The 13254-nt window shown below is 43.2% G+C and overlaps 1 protein-coding gene across 1 annotated transcript in view; it reads right to left on the bottom strand.

Moving 5' to 3' along the window:
• CAMK1D (calcium/calmodulin dependent protein kinase ID) overlaps positions 1 to 13254 on the bottom strand; it is a 446292-nt gene that overhangs the window by 407265 nt on the left and 25773 nt on the right. The gene's annotated exons all lie outside the window — the stretch shown is intronic.

Here is a 13254-nt window from a genome sequence, read left to right as displayed (position 1 = left end):
CAGAAGCTGAGTCTCCTGCACTAAGCCTCTCTCCTTGAAGTCTAAAGAAGACACCTCTGGCCACGCACCCCAAGCAAAGCAGTGTTGGGATGTTCCCAGAATCCCTGATGTCCCAAAGAGCCTGTCCCAAGAGCAATGGGCAGAACATGATCCTTGGTCTAGGCACAGATCCGGGGCTGGCATACGCCACCGCCAACCACTTGCCACCCAAGCTCCTCAGCCCCCTCTGCAGGGAGCTGAAGCACTGACCACACACCCCTGCCTCACACCGCCCTAGCATGGAGAACACTTAAATCTGGAGCTGGCAGAATCACCAGAAACCCAAATAATTAGCCTCTTTCTAAGCAGAAGCTGATGGAAGCTCACGGTTGAACCATCTCGCCCCTTCCTCCAGACCTTGCGTCAGACAGGAAGGACGTTCCGTGGAGTGTGACGGTCTCACCATCAGCTCCGGGATATAAATCACACAGACGTCACAACAATGTGCTCCCCCAGTGAAATCGCAAGCCGTGCCTTTACCGAAGGCTCATCAAGTGTTTTCCTCCAACAGGCTTTCCAGAACAGCACCATGTGCCTCCAGTGGGGCGTGGTAACAAGCCCACATTCGTGCCGCATCTCATGGCTTCCTAAGCGGTGCGATGGTTTTCTTTTCACAGCAGACAAACCTCGCATTGCCACACAGTTTATCCAAAAAACTACTGGAACCTCTAGCCCCAGGTAATGACAGAGCTGTCTTTGAGCACTGCAGAAGCCTCCCAAATAGGCCTTTTTTTTTTTTTTTTTTTTTTTTTGGAGACGTAGTCTCACTCTGTCTCCAGGCTGGAGTGCAGTGGCACTCACTGCAACCTCCACCTCCCAGGTTCAAGCGATCCTCCTGCCTCAGCCTCCTGAATAGCTGGGACTACAGGCGCCTGCCACCATGCCCAGCTAATTTTTGTATTTTTAGTAGAGACAGGGTTTCACCGTGTTGGCCAGGATAGTCTTGAGCTCTTGACCTTGTGATCCACCCTCTTCAGCCTCCCAAAGTGCTGGGATTACAGGCATGAGCCACCGCACCCGGCCCCAAGTAGGCATTTTTTAACAATTTATTAATTTAAAATGCATGTCAGGTGCAATGTGTTTTCTATTTTGCCTTTTAACCTCTGCAATTAGCAGATGGGTCCATTTTCTTGTACCTCTTCACAGCCCCCAACAGAGAAGACACCACACTCAGACTGCCAAAAACGTTTCCTGGGCCAAGAAGGCACACCAGCATAGACCAAGGTTTTTGTCCTGCTCTAAACCTTGGCACCCATATTTGCAGATAAAGAACCTAGAAGCTGGAGTCTGGAGGGAAAGATGAAAGTGAGAAAACTGGTAAGTTTCAAGGTTGATTCGGGGACAACTGGACAGTACCAAGGGCTTGGGCTGGGCGGGATGGCTCACACATGTAATCACAGTACTTTGGGGGGCCAAGGAGAGTGGATCACCTGAGGTCAGGAGTTCGAGATCAACCTGGCCAACATGGTGAAACTCTGTTTCTACTAAAAATACAAAAATTAGCCAGGCACGGTGGCACACGCCTGTAGTCCCAGCTACTCGGGAGGCTGAGGCAGGAGAATCGCTTGAACCCGAAAGTCAAGAGGTTGCAGTGAGCCGAGATCACGCCACTACTGCACTCCAGCCTGGGTGACAGAGCTAGGCTCTGTCTCAAAAAAAAAAAAAATGGCTTGGAATTTTCCTCCTCCAAAAGTGGAGGGGAAAATAACTTAGAGCCCAAAGCAGTCTCCCAAAATATCAGTGAAGGAACCACCGGAGGAGAAGATCCCAGAAGCCTCCCGAGAGTCACCTCGAGCTACTCAAAGAAAAGGCAGAGATGCCAGGCTGGCAACATGCCCACAGAAAGAGGGGATCCCAGGGGAGGAGAGAGCTGAGGCTTCTTCCCTCCCACAGTGGGCTCCATCTGCTCACTCACTGCTGACAGCAACTCAGCATTGGTGGGTCGCCAGCAGGGGCGAAAGGGAAAGGGTTTTCCAGCCCAATCTTTTCCAATGAATAAAACAATTCAGAACTTACATCCAAAGAGAGAACAGTTAGCATTTACTGAGCAATTATTATGACATAAAGATACGCATACAGGCCAGATGCGGTAGCTCATCCCTGTAATCCTAGCATTTTGGGAGGCTGGGGTGGGTGGATCGCTTGAGCTCAGGAGTTCAAGACCAGGCTGAGCAACATAGCAAGACCCCATCTCTACCAAAAAAATACAAAATTAGCCAGGGTTCCAGCTGCTCGGGAGGCTGAAGCGGGAGGGTCGCTTTAGCCTTGGGGTTGGAAGTTGCAGTGAGCCGAGACTGCACCAGTGCACTGCAGCCTCAGCCATGGAGCCAGACCCTGTCTCAGAAAAAAAAAATATATATATATACATAATATAACTTTCATTAAGAGTTTACAATGTCTATGTATATATTTTTAACTCAATGAAAGTTAGCCATTATATATTATACATATAATGTGTGTGTTCCTGTGTGTGTATGTGTGTGTCAAAGCATGGAAGGTGTCACTATTCTATGCATAGCAGTAACTGTAAAATAAAATATGGAAGGGTAAAGTTATCTTCTTAGTTCTACATTATTATTGTTTTTTATTAAAGTATTAAAACATTACATTGTATGTGAATTTACTTAAAACTTCTTTTTCTGCTAACTAATGCATGATTATTATAGAATATCTAGGAAATACAGCAAGGCAAGAGGAGAAAATTAAAGTCATCTGTCATTTCAACACCTTGAGATGACTGCTGTTAATATCATGAACGTGCATACACACTTCCAGCCCTCTCCCTATAAATATATTACAAATGTTCTTCCACAAAATTCGGATCATATCATTTAACTGATTTTTTACATTAAGCAGTATTTTATTGTCTGCCCACGTCCTTCAATACATTCTGTATCACAACTTAAAAGTCTGCAGAGTATCCCATTACATTAATGTGCCACAGTTTATTTTATATTATTAAATTAGTAGTTTCAACTTTTTTGTTTTTTGAGACAGGATCTGTCCGTTTATGGCCTAAGCTGGAGTACAGTGGTGCAGACTTGGCTCACTGCAACCTTCACCTCCAGGCTTCAAGCAATCCTCCTCCCTCAGCCTCCTGAGTAGCTGGGATTACCGGCACACACCACCACACCCAACTAATTTTTGTATTTTTTGTAGAGACAGGGTCTCACTATGTTGCCCAGACTGGTCTTGAACTTCTGAGCTCAAGCAATCTGCCCGCCTTGGCCTCGCAAAGTGCTGGGATTACACACAGGAGCCACCTCACTTGGCTCTATTTGAAATTTCAGCTGCTATAGGAAATAACTCCATAGATGAATTGATTTTTTTTTTTTTTTTGTAAAAGCTTCACTGAGATACAATCCACCCTTCACCAATTTAAAATGTGCAATTCAATGGTTTTTTGTATAATTACAGAACTGTGCAATCACCATCACAATCAATTTTGGAACATTTTCGTCTTTTCTCCCCAATAAACACTGTACCTTTTCTCAGTCACTTTCCATTAGTCTTCAACTATCCTCCAACCTCAGCCTTAGGCAAACACTAATCTACTTTCTGTGTCTATGGATTTGTCTACTCTGGATATTTTCTATCAGTGGAATCACACAATATGTAGTGTTTTGTGACTGGCTTCTTTGACTTAGCAAAAGGTTTTCAAGGTTCAGCCATGAGGTGTAGCACATATCAACACTTAATTCATTTTTACAGCCAAATATCACATCATTGTATGGATACATACACCTTTTTCTATTCATCCACTGATAAACATTCAGGTTACTTCTGCTCTTTGGCTACCATCAATTACACTGCTATGAACATTCATATGCAGGTTTTTGTATGGACACATATTTTCATTTCTCTTGGATGTATACGTAGAAGCAGAATGGCTGACTCGTTTAGTAACACCATGTTGAACCTCTTGAGGAACGACTGCTTTCCAAAGCAGCTTCACCATTTTACACCCACACAAGCAGCCTAGGAGAGTTCTAACTTCTCTGCATCTTCACCAACACTTGTTATTATCTGTCTTTTTATTACAAATCATCCTGGCAGGTATGAAGTGACATCTGGCTGTGGTTTCGATCTGCATTTCCCTGATAGCTAAAGATGTTGGGCATCTTTTCATGTGTATGTGGGCTATTTGTGTACCTTCTTTGGAGAAATGCCAATTCATCTCCTCCAAATTCTTTTTTTTTTTTTGAGACAGAGTCTTGCTCTGTCACCCAGGCTAGATTACGTGGCATGATCTCGGCTCACTGCAACTTCCGCCTCCCAGGTTCAAGCAATTCTCCTGCCTAAGCCTCCTAAGTAGCTGGGATTACAGGCGCCCACCACCGTGCCTGGCTAATTTTTTTTATTTTTAGTAGAGACAGGGTTTCACCATCTTGGGCAGGCTGGTCTCAAACTCCTGACCTTGTGATCCACCTGCCTCGGCCTCCCAAAGTGCTGGGATTACAGGCATGACCCACCACGCCTGGCTTCTTCAGCCCATTTTCAATTGGGTTACCTACTAATTATTGAGTTATAAAAGTTTTTAACGTATTTTAGATTCAAGCCCTTTACAGATTTTCAAAACACATTTCCCATTCTGGGAGTTGTCTTTTCACTGTCTTGATGGTATCCTTCGATGCACAATTTTTGATGAAATACAATGTATTTATTTCTGTAGCTTGTGCTTTCAAGGCATAAAAATTCACACCTATGTTTTTTTCTAAGAGTTTTATAGTTTTAGTTCTTATATTAGGTCATTGATCCATTTTGAGTTAATTTTTATATATAGTGTGAGAAAATGGTCCAAAATCATTCTTTTATATATGAATACCTAGTTGCTCCAGCACAATTTTTTAGAAGACTATTCTTTCCTTCACTGAATTATCTTAGTCAATAAGATAGTCCAAAGAAAATAAACCATAAATGGAGAGTTTATTTCTGGACTCTTAATTCTAGTCCACTGATCTATACACCAGGACCACACTGACTTGACTTCTGTAGCCCTGTAGTAAGTTTTTAAATCAAACTGTGAGTCATCCAACTTTGCTCTTCTTTTTCAAATTGTTTTGGCTATTTTGGGTTCCCTGTGTTTCCATATGAATTTCAGGATCAGCTTCTCAATTTTCGCAGAAAGGGCAAGCTGGGATTTTGACAGGTAGTGTTTAATCTCTAGATCAATTCGGGGAGTTCTGCTATCTTCACAACAGTAAGTCTTCCAATCCATAGACACTGGATGTCTTTCCATTTATTTCAGTCTTCATTAATTTCTTTCAATGACATTTTGTAGTTTGCAATGCACAAGCATTGAACTTCTTTGGTCAAATTTACTCCTAAATATCTTATTCTTATTGATAATACTGTAAGTGGGATTGTTCTCTTAATTTCTTTTTTATTTTTCCTTGCTAGCATATACAAATATAATGGATTTTTGTACACTGATCTTGTATCTTGCAGCCTTGATGAACTCATTTATTAAATGGAATAGTTATCTAGGTGATTCCTTAGGATTGTCTCTCTACAGGATCATCTTATCTGCAAATAGAGATAGTTTCACTTCTTCCTTTACAATCTAGATGCTTTTTATTTCACTTTCTAACCACCCTGGCTAGAACTCCCACCACAAAGTTGAATGTGGGCGGTGAGAGCAGACATCCTTGTGTTGCTCCTGATGTTAGGCTAAAGCATTCATTCTTTCTCCATTAAGTGTGATTTTAGCTCTGCGAATCGACTTTTTTAAACTATTTGTAGAAAAAGTTATTTTGCGGTGGCTCACGCCCGTAATCCCAGCGCTTTGGGAGGCCAAGGCGGATATATTAAAAGGGCAGGAGTTCAAGACCAGCCTGACCCAACATGGTGAAACCCCGTTTGTACTAAAAACACAAAAATTATCTGGGCAAAGTGACACACACTTGTAATCCCAGCTACTCAGGAGGCTGAGGCAAGAGAATCACTTGAATCCGGGAGGCAGAGGTTGCCATGAGCTGAGACTGTGCCACTGCACTCCAGCCTGGGTGACAGAGCCAGACTCTGTCTCAAAATAAATAAATAAAAAATAAAAGATTATTTTGGTGTTACGTCCATTCATAACAGGATCTAAGTATGCTGATTTCCCAATACACAACTTCCTTAATATTTAGTTATCTTACAGATTTTCAACATTCTTTATGCTTGTACTAGGTAAGAAAGACAATAACACGCTCAAGTAACTCTGAAGTTCAAGAAGACAAAAATGGGCAGATTTAATAAAACCCAGTGTCTTTGGTGAACCAAACACCTGCTAATCTAAAGTCCAAGCAATGGACATTAATGCCAATTTGACAGTTCCCCAGGTTGCAAGTCACTCAGTTCACTGCCGAAATAAGGGCTTTGTGCTGAGCACATTCTGAAATTCTGTATCACTTTTCCTGCTTTGACATTCCCTGAGTTCTCATTCTGTTGCTCACCAAAATTAGTTCCACCACAAAAAGCTCTTTACAGTAACAACAAAACAAATTGGAAAGATCTACTCTAATAGTATTTAAATACATAAATCCTAAAACAAACAGGGATTTGACACTTAGCTAACTTATTTAGTTCCAAATGCTTCAGATAAAAAACTATACTCTAAAACCTGGCTTATGTGGTTTGAGGCCCTAAACAAATTCTATTAGAGCAACAGCTTGGTTAGCTAGAATACAGACAGAAGAGTGCAGTGGAAACGTGTGGGCTTAGAAAGGCCTGGCTTCAAATCCCAGATCTGTCCATTACTAGCTGTGTTTCCTCAGACAAGTTACTTCTCCTCCATGTGCCAACTACAAGACAAACAAACCAACAAAAACACTGCTACTTTGCAGGGATGTTGCAAAGATTTAAATGGCACTGGCTGGGTGCGGTGGCTTACGCCTATAATCCCAGCACTTTGGGAGGCCGAGCTGGGTGGATCACCTGAGGTCAAAAAAAATTAAAATAAAAATAAATGACACATTTAATCAAAGTGCTTGTAAGGAACACAGAAAGTGCTATTATTACTTGAATATTTTTTAACTCTTCAGGAAATCAAGTAGTCCATACTAATTCCTGGTTTTTGTTTTTTGTTTTTTTCTTGAGACAGAGTCTCAGTCTGACACCCATGCTGGAGGGCAGTGGCTCAATCTCCACTCACCGCAACCTTCGCCTCCCAGGCTCAAGCGATTCTCCTGCCTCAGCCTCCCAAGCAGCTGGGACTACAGGCTCGCACCACCACAGTTGGCTAATTTTTGTATTTTTAGTAGAGACAGGGTTTCACCGTATTAGTCAGGCTGGTCTTGAACTCCTGACCTCATGATCCACCCACCTTGGCCTCTCAAAGTGCTGGGATTACATGCATGAGCCACCGCACCCGGGCCATAATTTCTGGATTTTAAACTTTTTTTTTTTTTTTTTGAGACAAAGTCTCACTCTGTCACCCAGGCTGGAGTACAGTGTCACAATCTTGGCTCTGCAACCTCTGCCTCCCAAGTTCAAGTGATTGTCCTGCCTCAGCCTCCTGAATAGCTGGGATTACAGGCATCCGCCACCACACCTAGCTAATTTTTGTATTTTTAGTAGAGATGGGGTTTCACCACGTTGGCCAGGCTGATCTGGAACTCCTGACCTCAGGTGAGCTGCCCACCTTGGCCTCCCAAAGTGCTGAGATTACAGGTATGAGCCACCATGCCCAGCCTGGTTTTTAAACTTTTATGACTAAAATCTTTCTAAACAGTATTAGCATTTTTATGTCTGGGTATGACAGTAAACAGACTATTGCACCTTTCATTTTTTGTATTTTTAATATGAAGAGAAAGTAGCATTTCTGAGCATTTCATGTGAAAGATCCTATGTAAGTTACTGAAAGGTGAGTCAGGCTCACCCACAAGTAGCTTATCATCTAGTATAAGCCAGTGTGATGCACACCATAAGGAATTCACATGCATTACCATTACAAGATATGACAGAGATAAAAACTGCCCACGGGGCTGACTAGTGAGAAGCTAGGCACACATTCCAAAACATGCTTTTCATCAATATATTCCAAATATGAGCTCATGCAATTGATGTTCAACTGTTCTCTCTAAAAGGTGATACAGTAAGTCCTCAATTGTCCAGTAAGTTCTTGGAAACTGTACGAAAAATGACATACTGGAATATCATCATTTTGTTCCACATCATTTCATTTTAACATTGATGAAAAAACATGAAAAATTTGGTTTTGTTTATGTCATTTCGCTTAAAGTCACAGTTTCCAAGGAGAATGGGCTGGTGTGGAAAAACCCACACAATGTCAGAAGTGTCATGAGTATCTAGAAAGACAGTTTTTCTTCTTTTGAAAGGTTTTACTCTTGTTTTATATTCCCAAGTCACCTGAAAGGCCATGTCTCTACTCTGAAAATTCAGCAGGCAACAGCACGATCGCAGGTGCCTTTTCTACCAATCAAACATGCCCCTAGGACCAGCTAATTGGCACATCTGGGATCGCCCAATTAGCAAGACGATGAACACTGACCAGACTCCGAAAGTGAACACGGACTGCTTCTGTACGCCACACCACAGCTGTCAGAGAGCTCAGACTGTCTCACCGATTCTCGGCGGCTGGCACCGTCTTCTTAGGAAAACTTGAGAATTGGCGGAGCGCACTGGCTCAAGCCTGTAATCCCAGCACTTTGGGAGGCCGAGGCGGGCAGATCACTTAAGGTCAGACCAGCCTGGCCAACAAAGTGAAACCCCATCTCTCCTAAAAATCCAAAAATCAGCAGGGCATGGTGGCGTGCCCCTGTAATCCCAGCTACTCAGGAGGCTGAGGCATGAGAAATGCTTGAACCCAGGAGGCAGGGGTTGTAGTGAGCCGAGATTGTGCCCCTGCACTCCAGCCTGGGCGACCGAGGGAGACTTCGTCTCAAAAAAAAAAAGAAAGCATAATTTTCTAGTCCTTCCTACATTTTTTAAGAATTGCTACCCAAGATTTCTCTTTGCAGGATTCAGAAGCAATCACCCGAGTCAAGCTGTGACCACCCCAGGAAGGGAACAGCATTTATTCTACAACTTTATAAGGTGCAGGTCCATTGTCAGTGCTCAATGTAGATACAAAGCTGACCTCCTTTCACTGTTATTTTCAAGACACAACCAGTTCTTCTTTTCATTCCTACTTCCTTTTTTATTTCCAATAAAGAAAAAAGGCAGGCTTTCAACTAAATCAAAATGGAAGTATCCATAAAAATGCACAAGCTACTTCACACAGGCATATACTTTTCATTGATTTCATCTCAAGCTCAAACCATTCATTTTAACTCAAAAACAACCTGACAAATGACCAACTAGCCAATTTTAGCATTATTAAATATGTGAGCCTTAAATTAGTTGAGAAATGCTCTTAAGCATATATTGACTGGGGGACATCATGGTAAGCAAAAACTTCCCTTTTTTCTGGGCAATAATCACATGGAAAACCAAAGTGCCATTATGTTATCCACTTCATAAAAGGAAGGATTTATTTGGCCTCCTTTTGGTTGTCAAACTGAATAATCATTACATAAAATAGCCTTCAAGTGTGACAGATTCCTTGTAGCCTAAAAACCTTTACTCTCATACAAAAATTAGCCAGGCGTGGTGGCACGTGCCTGTGGTCCCAGCTACTCGGGAGGCTGAGGCGGAAGAATCGCTTGAACCCAGGAGGTGGAGGTTGCAGTGAGCCGAGATTGCGCCACTGCACTCCAGCCTGGCAACAGAGCAAGATTCCATCTAAAACAAACAAACAAAAAAAAAAACAACAGAAAGAAAAAAGAAATGCCCCTTCACACCTGGATAGAGATGTCACAAAAAAAAAACTTTTCCATGTCTCCAGTAAACTTTAGTGCTCCATAAACTTTTTTAACCACTAACCCTAAGAAAATTTTAGTCACCTTTGATATTAGGCTAAAAAGAGTAGAGAAGCAAGTTTTATAATTGAAAGGGATTGGAATCAGCTACCTGATTTGTGAAACCCAGTGTGAAATGAAAATGGGGTTACTCTTGTTCTAATAAAGAAATACTAAGGGGCCAATCACAGTGGTTTGTGCCTATAATCCCAACACTTTGAGAAGCCAAGGCCAGGAGTTCAAGACTAGCCTGGGCAATAGAGCAAGACCCAGTTTCTACAAAAAAAGAAAAAATTTAGTTTGCCAAGTGTGGTGGTATGCACCTATAGTTTGCCAAGTGTGGTGGTGTGCACCTGTAGTCCCAGCTACATGGGAGGCTAAGTCAAGAGGATCACCTGAGCACAGGAGTTGGAAGCTGCAGTGAGCTATGATTGCACAATCTCACTCTAGCCTGGGCAATGGAGCAAGACCCTGCCTCTAAATTATATATATACATACACACACACACCAAAAAGTACTAAGGGTTTTAAGACGGAGAGAGTAGTGCATCAGATGAAGCATGGAGCCTTTTGCCCATGGGACCCTGGGCAGCCATGCAGGGTGAACACCCGTGAGGCCAGCCCCAGAAGGAATTGGCGTCTAGGCCCCCAGAGGTCACACTGGACTCCAGAGGAACGCGGCCTCGCAGTCTGTGACGTGGCCTGTGAGCTCGGCTGCATGCCTGGGGTGCCTTCCCTGGCATTAACCATGTGCAAAATCAGAATCTCAAACTAGAATGTTCAACAGCTTGGCTCCTAATACCTTTGCATGTTAACCTAATATGAGATAGAGTTTAAACTCCTTCTGATTGCTATGAAACTACCTGTGACAACATGAAAAGGTCATCTTGCATTTAAATCACAAGAGCCACAGAGATTTCCAAACATACCCTAAATAGAAGCAATCAGCAACTTTGCATATCACACCAGACAATCTTTCTTAATAGACTGGGTGTTCAAGATTTTTAACTTTCCCATTTGCGATCTCCTGGTGTTTTCCAATTATTAAAAATAGAAAGAAACCACTTCAAGTGCATTCCTATATGGTGGCTCCTTTATTACACAGCTTATTTACAATGACTTCTTAAAATTAACAAGCCCTGAAACAAAGTAAATGTGGTCTAAAAAACTCCTGAATAACATTTATAATACATTGTAACAAGAAAAGAAAAATCATCATTTTAGTGCAACAAGGACAACCACAAAAACAAAAAATCTTCAGTAATGAAAGAGCAACGAGCTTCAAGTCAAAGAATATCTCTTCTGCCTGGGCGCGGTGGCTCACGCCTGTAATCCCAGCACTCTGGGAGGCCAAAGTGGGTGGATCATAAGGTCAGGAGATCGAGACCATCCTGGCCAACATGATGAAACCCCATCTCTACTAAAAACACAAAAATTAGCTGGGCATGGTGGCGCATGCCTGTAATCCCAGCTACTCAGGAGGCTGAGGCAGGAGAATCACTTGAACCCAGGAGGCAGAGGTTGCATTGAGCTGAGATCATGCCACTGCACTCCAGCCTGGGTGACAGAGTGAGACTCCATCTCAAAAAACAAAAAAAAAAAAGAAAGAAAGAATATCTGTTCTGCTCCCTCATCTGTATAAGTGACCAGGACAACACCCACTCATACAAGAGAACAGGGACAGAAATAGTCTACATGTTGTAGCCATTTGAAAAAATAAAGCAGATTTTGTCTGAATTTCTGGATATCTGACTGAATTTTCCATGACCTTTTGCCAATGGATACCTAAATTATAAAGATGGCATATTTTTTTAAAGTTCCAGAGAATACCACGTTTTGTTTGCCAGAACCCTGGGAGGAACACTATGTTTTTTTTGTTTGTTTTGTTTTATTTTGTTTGCCAACAGCCTGATTCAATATCTCAGGGTCCTCTGGATGTTTCAAAAATTATCTTTTTCATTTGCCAGGAGACAAATAGCCACGCAATAACAAAATAAGTGGTTGATCTAGAAAAGTGGTCACTAAGCCCAGGCGCAGCGGCTCACACCTGTAATCCCAGCACTTGGGAGGCCAAGGCGAGAGGATCACCTGAGGTCAAGAGTTTGTGACCAGCCTGGCCAACATTGTGCAATATCGTCTCTACTAAAAATACAAAAATTAGCCAGGCGTGGTGGCAGGCACCTGCAATCCCAGCTACTCAGGAGGTTGAGGCAGGATGATCGCTTGAACCTGGGAGGCAGAGGTTGCAATGAGCTGAGATCACACCACCGCACTCCAGACTGGGTAACAGAGCAAGACTCTGTCTCAAAAAAAAAAAAAAAATGGTGACTAAGCCTGTTCCTCTCTCAGCACAGAGATTTCTCAGGAGTGTGAGTCAGGTGGGGGAATCCAGACCCCCGAATCCTCACCTGCAGAATCCTAATAGAATTTCCAGCTCCAACTTCCAGACAAGGCCTGCACAGTGCCTCGGGAGAAGCAAGACAGGAATCACAGCTCTGGTGACTCAATAATAAACTAATAAGGACTCTTCACACTATCACATGAGGGTCCCCTGGCAGCACTCCCTGGACCAGTGGCTGGTGGTGGACCCCCCCCCAGAGGAGGTTCAAAGCCAGTTCTGGAAACGTCTGTTCCATCTCAGTCAGGACAGCCTTCCGGAAGCTTCTTCACACAGCTCTAGATTCAAATCCCGGCCCTGTGAGTTATTCTTTTAGTCATGTGACCCGAGGCCAGTCTGTTCTCCTCATCTGTCAAATAGTACTTAAGCCACAGGAATGCTGACGGGGTAAAGGACCCATCAAGTCTCTAAGGAAGTACCCAGTGCCAAGCAGAAATCCAAACACCATAGCCACGTTATTCATTCATTCATTCATCCATTCATTTAGAGTCTCCTTCTGTTGCCCAGGCTGGAGTGCAGTGGTATGATGTCAGCTGATTGCAACCTTCCACCTCCCAGGTTCAAGCGATTCTCCTGCCTCAGCCTCAGGAGTAGCCGGGACTTCAGAAGCCTACCACCAAACCTGGCTGACTTTTGTATTTTTAGTAGAGACATGGTTTCACTGTGTTGGCCAGGCTGGTCTCGAACTCCTGGCCTCAAGTGATCTGCCCACCTCAGCCTTCCAAAGTGCTGAGATTATAGGCCTGGGCCACCATGCCCAGCTGCATGCTCCAATTTTGGAGAAATCGGCATACAGACCAAAAGTCATAAAACTGCAAAGGGGCCCAATCTATATGGGTAAAAAATGAAAATCACCAGCCGGGCACAGTGGCTCACACCTAGAATCCCAGCACTTTGGGAGGCCGAGGCAGGCAGATCACGAGGTCAAGAGATCGAGACCATCCTGGCTGACATGGTAAAACCCCGTCTCTACTAA

This window comes from Aotus nancymaae, unplaced genomic scaffold, assembly GCF_030222135.1.
Source record: "Aotus nancymaae isolate 86718 unplaced genomic scaffold, 86718_ANA_hifiasm-v0.15.2.pri h1tg000083l, whole genome shotgun sequence".
NCBI lineage: Eukaryota > Metazoa > Chordata > Mammalia > Primates > Aotidae > Aotus > Aotus nancymaae.
Note: the sequence above shows the minus strand (reverse complement) of the source record. Positions and strands in the feature narration are given on the sequence as shown.